The sequence below is a fragment of the Crinia signifera genome, chromosome 3 (assembly GCF_055691185.1).
Source record: "Crinia signifera chromosome 3, ASM5569118v1, whole genome shotgun sequence".
NCBI lineage: Eukaryota > Metazoa > Chordata > Amphibia > Anura > Myobatrachidae > Crinia > Crinia signifera.
Window position 1 is genome coordinate 275,971,527 of NC_139219.1, and position 7,500 is coordinate 275,979,026.

The window sequence follows — 7,500 nt, forward strand, 5'->3', positions numbered from 1 at the left end:
CAGGCATCTCAATCCATAGACAATCTATTGTGAAACTAGGACATGGTTTATTCAGTAGTCGTGGCCGAGTGGTTAAGGCGATGGACTAGAAATCCATTGGTGTCTCCCCGCGCAGGTTCAAATCCTGCCGACTACGAACGCCTTAAGTTTTCTCTTTTCTGCAAGTTTTTAAAAACTTGAAACCTGTGATGCCCATAGCGAGTTCAGGCCATTAGCGCATCAAATGTAAAGGAGAATGAAGTTTTGGGTGTGTTTGGGTCAATACAATACATCCTCAATTTCTCAGTGCAGGCAGCTCAATCCATAGACAATCTATTGTGAAAATACAGCAAGGCTTAAGCAGTAGTCGTGGCCGAGTGGTTAAGGCGATGGACTAGAAATCCATGTTTGTTAGCGCATCAAAATCTTTTGGATGCCAGCTTGTTTTCTCTTTTTCTTACACACATTCTCTTCCCCTCCTTAAGACTGACACCAGTCAATTTCAGCAGCCACACTGAATAGAAATTATTAATTAGTCAGCTGGTAGAGCGGAGGACTGTAGAGATGATTGGTGTAGAAATCCTTAGGTCGCTGGTTCAATTCCGGCTCGAAGGAGTTGTTTTTATTTTTTGCTCAGATAGCAATTTTTGGCAATTTACAAACTCAAAATATACAGAGTATAAAGCATTCTCTAAGTCTGGGGTAGCCAACTCCAGTCCTCGAGAGCTACCAACAGTTAATGTTTTCCAGCTCACCTCACAGAATCACAAGTGAAGTAATTAGCTCCACCTGTGGATCTTTTAAAATGTGTTAGTGAGTAATGAGTGCACCTGTGCAGCAGCTAGGTTGTCTGGAAGATGGGAACTGTTAGTAGCTCTCGAGGACTGGAGTTGGCTACTGAGAGACATAAGCAGTGGTTGTGGCAAAGTGATTTTTGTAAAAATGTTTTTGTAAATATGATTTTAAAGTTTGAAGCCTGAAAACGTAAGCTTTTTGTTGCAAAATTGCATTTTATGTCGAAAAATATTATCTTCCACAATGCCGAAACCCGGGATCGAACGAGGTACCTTTAGATCTTCAATTTCTCAGTGCAGGCAGCTCAATCCATAGACAACCTATTGTGAAAATACAGCAAGGCTTAAGCAGTAGTCGTGGCCGAGTGGTTAAGGCGATGGACTAGAAATCCATGTTTGTTAGCGCATCAAAATCTTTTGGATGCCAGCTTGTTTTCTCTTTTTCTTACACACATTCTCTATCCCTCCTTAAGACTGACACCAGTCAATTTCAGCAGCCACACTGAATAGAAATTATTAATTAGTCAGCTGGTAGAGCGGAGGACTGTAGAGATGATTGGTGTAGAAATCCTTAGGTCGCTGGTTCAATTCCGGCTCGAAGGAGTTGTTTTTATTTTTTGCTCAGATAGCAATTTTTGGCAATTTACAAACTCAAAATATACAGAGTATAAAGCATTCTCTAAGTCTGGGGTAGCCAACTCCAGTCCTCGAGAGCTACCAACAGTTAATGTTTTCCAGCTCACCTCACAGAATCACAAGTGAAGTAATTAGCTCCACCTGTGGATCTTTTAAAATGTGTTAGTGAGTAATGAGTGCACCTGTGCAGCAGCTAGGTTGTCTGGAAGATGGGAACTGTTGGTAGCTCTCGAGGACTGGAGTTGGCTACTGAGAGACATAAGCAGTGGTTGTGGCAAAGTGATTTTTGTAAAAATGTTTTTGTAAATATGATTTTAAAGTTTGAAGCCTGAAAACGTAAGCTTTTTGTTGCAAAATTGCATTTTATGTCAAAAAATATTATCTTCCACAATGCCGAAACCCGGGATTGAACCAGGTACCTTTAGATCTTCAATTTCTCAGTGCAGGCAGCTCAATCCATAGACAATCTATTGTGAAAATACAGCAAGGCTTAAGCAGTAGTCGTGGCCGATTGGTTAAGGCGATGGACTAGAAATCCATGTTTGTTAGCGCATCAAAATCTTTGGGATGCCAGCTTGTTTTCTCTTTTTCTTACACACATTCTCTTCCCCTCCTTAAGACTGACACCAGTCAATTTCAGCAGCCACACTGAATAGAAATTATTAATTAGAAATTAATTTTCAAAGCCCAATTTTAAACAAAGGTTGTCAAATGGTTATAAACAATAGAATATTCACATTATTCCTAGAACACTCATTTAGCTAAACATTTAAAGCTATATTAAAGAGCATATAATAACATATTTGAGAACCTACAGCATCCTTCGATAGCTCAGCTGGTAGCGCGGAGGACTGTAGAGATGATTGGTGTAGAAATCCTTAGGTCGCTGGTTCAATTCCGGCTCGAAGGAGTTCTTTTTATTTTTTGCTCAGATAGCAATTTTTGGCAATTTACAAACTCAAAATATACAGAGTATAAAGCATTCTCTAAGTCTGGGGTAGCCAACTCCAGTCCTCGAGAGCTACCAACAGTTAATGTTTTCCAGCTCACCTCACAGAATCACAAGTGAAGTAATTAGCTCCACCTGTGGATCTTTTACAATGTGTTAGTGAGTAATGAGTGCACCTGTGCAGCAGCTAGGTTGTCTGGAAGATGGGAACTGTTGGTAGCTCTCGAGGACTGGAGTTGGCTACTGAGAGACATAAGCAGTGGTTGTGGCAAAGTGATTTTTGTAAAAATGTTTTTGTAAATATGATTTTAAAGTTTGAAGCCTGAAAACGTAAGCTTTTTGTTGCAAAATTGTATTTTATGTCGAAAAATATTATCTTCCACAATGCCGAAACCCGGGATCGAACCAGGGACCTTTAGATCTTCAGTCTAACGCTCTCCCAACTGAGCTATTTCGGCAAGCTCCCTTGGTCTTGCAATCGTTTTTCGGGGCAAAATGTAAGGAGAATGAAGTTTTGGGTGTATTTGGGTCAATATAATACATCCTCACTTTCTGACTGCAGGCATCTCAATCCATAGACAATCTATTGTGAAACTAGGACATGGTTTATTCAGTAGTCGTGGCCGAGTGGTTAAGGCGATGGACTAGAAATCCTTTGGTGTCTCCCCGCGCAGGTTCAAATCCTGCCGACTACGAACGCCTTAAGTTTTCTCTTTTCTGCAAGTTTTTAAAAACTTGAAACCTGTGATGCCCATAGCGAGTTCAGGCCATTAGCGCATCAAATGTAAAGGAGAATGAAGTTTTGGGTGTGTTTGGGTCAATACAATACATCCTCAATTTCTCAGTGCAGGCAGCTCAATCCATAGACAATCTATTGTGAAAATACAGCAAGGCTTAAGCAGTAGTCGTGGCCGAGTGGTTAAGGCGATGGACTAGAAATCCATGTTTGTTAGCGCATCAAAATCTTTTGGATGCCAGCTTGTTTTCTCTTTTTCTTACACACATTCTCTTCCCCTCCTTAAGACTGACACCAGTCAATTTCAGCAGCCACACTGAATAGAAATTATTAATTAGTCAGCTGGTAGAGCGGAGGACTGTAGAGATGATTGGTGTAGAAATCCTTAGGTCGCTGGTTCAATTCCGGCTCGAAGGAGTTGTTTTTATTTTTTGCTCAGATAGCAATTTTTGGCAATTTACAAACTCAAAATATACAGAGTATAAAGCATTCTCTAAGTCTGGGGTAGCCAACTCCAGTCCTCGAGAGCTACCAACAGTTAATGTTTTCCAGCTCACCTCACAGAATCACAAGTGAAGTAATTAGCTCCACCTGTGGATCTTTTAAAATGTGTTAGTGAGTAATGAGTGCACCTGTGCAGCAGCTAGGTTGTCTGGAAGATGGGAACTGTTGGTAGCTCTCGAGGACTGGAGTTGGCTACTGAGAGACATAAGCAGTGGTTGTGGCAAAGTGATTTTTGTAAAAATGTTTTTGTAAATATGATTTTAAAGTTTGAAGCCTGAAAACGTAAGCTTTTTGTTGCAAAATTGCATTTTATGTCGAAAAATATTATCTTCCACAATGCCGAAACCCGGGATCGAACCAGGTACCTTTAGATCTTCAATTTCTCAGTGCAGGCAGCTCAATCCATAGACAATCTATTGTGAAAATACAGCAAGGCTTAAGCAGTAGTCGTGGCCGATTGGTTAAGGCGATGGACTAGAAATCCATGTTTGTTAGCGCATCAAAATCTTTGGGATGCCAGCTTGTTTTCTCTTTTTCTTACACACATTCTCTTCCCCTCCTTAAGACTGACACCAGTCAATTTCAGCAGCCACACTGAATAGAAATTATTAATTAGAAATTAATTTTCAAAGCCCAATTTTAAACAAAGGTTGTCAAATGGTTATAAACAATAGAATATTCACATTATTCCTAGAACACTCATTTAGCTAAACATTTAAAGCTATATTAAAGAGCATATAATAACATATTTGAGAACCTACAGCATCCTTCGATAGCTCAGCTGGTAGAGCGGAGGACTGTAGAGATGATTGGTGTAGAAATCCTTAGGTCGCTGGTTCAATTCCGGCTCGAAGGAGTTGTTTTTATTTTTTGCTCAGATAGCAATTTTTGGCAATTTACAAACTCAAAATATACAGAGTATAAAGCATTCTCTAAGTCTGGGGTAGCCAACTCCAGTCCTCGAGAGCTACCAACAGTTAATGTTTTCCAGCTCACCTCACAGAATCACAAGTAAAGTAATTAGCTCCACCTGTGGATCTTTTAAAATGTGTTAGTGAGTAATGAGTGCACCTGTGCAGCAGCTAGGTTGTCTGGAAGATGGGAACTGTTGGTAGCTCTCGAGGACTGGAGTTGGCTACTGAGAGACATAAGCAGTGGTTGTGGCAAAGTGATTTTTGTAAAAATGTTTTTGTAAATATGATTTTAAAGTTTGAAGCCTGAAAACGTAAGCTTTTTGTTGCAAAATTGCATTTTATGTCGAAAAATATTATCTTCCACAATGCCGAAACCCGGGATCGAACCAGGAACCTTTAGATCTTCAATTTCTCAGTGCAGGCAGCTCAATCCATAGACAATCTATTGTGAAAATACAGCAAGGCTTAAGCAGTAGTCGTGGCCGATTGGTTAAGGCGATGGACTAGAAATCCATGTTTGTTAGCGCATCAAAATCTTTGGGATGCCAGCTTGTTTTCCCTTTTTCTTACACACATTCTCTTCCCCTCCTTAAGACTGACACCAGTCAATTTCAGCAGCCACACTGAATAGAAATTATTAATTAGAAATTAATTTTCAAAGCCCAATTTTAAACAAAGGTTGTCAAATGGTTATAAACAATAGAATATTCACATTATTCCTAGAACACTCATTTAGCTAAACATTTAAAGCTATATTAAAGAGCATATAATAACATATTTGAGAACCTACAGCATCCTTCGATAGCTCAGCTGGTAGAGCGGAGGACTGTAGAGATGATTGGTGTAGAAATCCTTAGGTCGCTGGTTCAATTCCGGCTCGAAGGAGTTGTTTTTATTTTTTGCTCAGATAGCAATTTTTGGCAATTTACAAACTCAAAATATACAGAGTATAAAGCATTCTCTAAGTCTGGGGTAGCCAACTCCAGTCCTCGAGAGCTACCAACAGTTAATGTTTTCCAGCTCACCTCACAGAATCACAAGTGAAGTAATTAGCTCCACCTGTGGATCTTTTAAAATGTGTTAGTGAGTAATGAGTGCACCTGTGCAGCAGCTAGGTTGTCTGGAAGATGGGAACTGTTGGTAGCTCTCGAGGACTGGAGTTGGCTACTGAGAGACATAAGCAGTGGTTGTGGCAAAGTGATTTTTGTAAAAATGTTTTTGTAAATATGATTTTAAAGTTTGAAGCCTGAAAACGTAAGCTTTTTGTTGCAAAATTGCATTTTATGTCGAAAAATATTATCTTCCACAATGCCGAAAACCGGGATCGAACCAGGGACCTTTAGATCTTCAGTCTAACGCTCTCCCAACTGAGCTATTTCGGCAAGCTCCCTTGGTCTTGCAATCGTTTTTCGGGGCAAAATGTAAGGAGAATGAAGTTTTGGGTGTATTTGGGTCAATATAATACATCCTCACTTTCTGACTGCAGGCATCTCAATCCATAGACAATCTATTGTGAAACTAGGACATGGTTTATTCAGTAGTCGTGGCCGAGTGGTTAAGGCGATGGACTAGAAATCCATTGGTGTCTCCCCGCGCAGGTTCAAATCCTGCCGACTACGAACGCCTTAAGTTTTCTCTTTTCTGCAAGTTTTTAAAAACTTGAAACCTGTGATGCCCATAGCGAGTTCAGGCCATTAGCGCATCAAATGTAAAGGAGAATGAAGTTTTGGGTGTGTTTGGGTCAATACAATACATCCTCAATTTCTCAGTGCAGGCAGCTCAATCCATAGACAATCTATTGTGAAAATACAGCAAGGCTTAAGCAGTAGTCGTGGCCGAGTGGTTAAGGCGATGGACTAGAAATCCATGTTTGTTAGCGCATCAAAATCTTTTGGATGCCAGCTTGTTTTCTCTTTTTCTTACACACATTCTCTTCCCCTCCTTAAGACTGACACCAGTCAATTTCAGCAGCCACACTGAATAGAAATTATTAATTAGTCAGCTGGTAGAGCGGAGGACTGTAGAGATGATTGGTGTAGAAATCCTTAGGTCGCTGGTTCAATTCCGGCTCGAAGGAGTTGTTTTTATTTTTTGCTCAGATAGCAATTTTTGGCAATTTACAAACTCAAAATATACAGAGTATAAAGCATTCTCTAAGTCTGGGGTAGCCAACTCCAGTCCTCGAGAGCTACCAACAGTTAATGTTTTCCAGCTCACCTCACAGAATCACAAGTGAAGTAATTAGCTCCACCTGTGGATCTTTTAAAATGTGTTAGTGAGTAATGAGTGCACCTGTGCAGCAGCTAGGTTGTCTGGAAGATGGGAACTGTTAGTAGCTCTCGAGGACTGGAGTTGGCTACTGAGAGACATAAGCAGTGGTTGTGGCAAAGTGATTTTTGTAAAAATGTTTTTGTAAATATGATTTTAAAGTTTGAAGCCTGAAAACGTAAGCTTTTTGTTGCAAAATTGCATTTTATGTCGAAAAATATTATCTTCCACAATGCCGAAACCCGGGATCGAACGAGGTACCTTTAGATCTTCAATTTCTCAGTGCAGGCAGCTCAATCCATAGACAACCTATTGTGAAAATACAGCAAGGCTTAAGCAGTAGTCGTGGCCGAGTGGTTAAGGCGATGGACTAGAAATCCATGTTTGTTAGCGCATCAAAATCTTTTGGATGCCAGCTTGTTTTCTCTTTTTCTTACACACATTCTCTATCCCTCCTTAAGACTGACACCAGTCAATTTCAGCAGCCACACTGAATAGAAATTATTAATTAGTCAGCTGGTAGAGCGGAGGACTGTAGAGATGATTGGTGTAGAAATCCTTAGGTCGCTGGTTCAATTCCGGCTCGAAGGAGTTGTTTTTATTTTTTGCTCAGATAGCAATTTTTGGCAATTTACAAACTCAAAATATACAGAGTATAAAGCATTCTCTAAGTCTGGGGTAGCCAACTCCAGTCCTCGAGAGCTACCAACAGTTAATGTT

The 7,500-nt window shown here is 40.1% G+C and overlaps 8 non-coding genes across 8 annotated transcripts; 6 read left to right on the top strand and 2 right to left on the bottom strand.

Annotated features, from left to right (window-relative positions):
- The first annotated feature begins 54 nt into the window (after nucleotides 1–54).
- TRNAS-AGA (transfer RNA serine (anticodon AGA)) lies at nucleotides 55–136 on the top strand. Its single transcript has one exon. It is a non-coding gene; the product is annotated as a tRNA-Ser (tRNA).
- Nucleotides 137–2,229: 2,093 nt separating this feature from the next.
- Nucleotides 2,230–2,319, top strand: TRNAY-GUA (transfer RNA tyrosine (anticodon GUA)). The gene is given in 2 exon segments: nucleotides 2,230–2,266; nucleotides 2,284–2,319. It is a non-coding gene; the product is annotated as a tRNA-Tyr (tRNA).
- Nucleotides 2,320–2,743: 424 nt separating this feature from the next.
- On the bottom strand, nucleotides 2,744–2,816 carry TRNAF-GAA (transfer RNA phenylalanine (anticodon GAA)). The gene has a single exon. It is a non-coding gene; the product is annotated as a tRNA-Phe (tRNA).
- A 155-nt stretch (nucleotides 2,817–2,971) lies between these two features.
- TRNAS-AGA (transfer RNA serine (anticodon AGA)) lies at nucleotides 2,972–3,053 on the top strand. Its single transcript has one exon. It is a non-coding gene; the product is annotated as a tRNA-Ser (tRNA).
- A 1,311-nt stretch (nucleotides 3,054–4,364) lies between these two features.
- TRNAY-GUA (transfer RNA tyrosine (anticodon GUA)) lies at nucleotides 4,365–4,454 on the top strand. The gene is given in 2 exon segments: nucleotides 4,365–4,401; nucleotides 4,419–4,454. It is a non-coding gene; the product is annotated as a tRNA-Tyr (tRNA).
- An 853-nt stretch (nucleotides 4,455–5,307) lies between these two features.
- TRNAY-GUA (transfer RNA tyrosine (anticodon GUA)) lies at nucleotides 5,308–5,397 on the top strand. Its single transcript is given in 2 exon segments — nucleotides 5,308–5,344; nucleotides 5,362–5,397. It is a non-coding gene; the product is annotated as a tRNA-Tyr (tRNA).
- A 424-nt stretch (nucleotides 5,398–5,821) lies between these two features.
- On the bottom strand, nucleotides 5,822–5,894 carry TRNAF-GAA (transfer RNA phenylalanine (anticodon GAA)). The gene has a single exon. It is a non-coding gene; the product is annotated as a tRNA-Phe (tRNA).
- Nucleotides 5,895–6,049: 155 nt separating this feature from the next.
- On the top strand, nucleotides 6,050–6,131 carry TRNAS-AGA (transfer RNA serine (anticodon AGA)). The gene has a single exon. It is a non-coding gene; the product is annotated as a tRNA-Ser (tRNA).
- The last annotated feature ends 1,369 nt before the right edge of the window (nucleotides 6,132–7,500 follow it).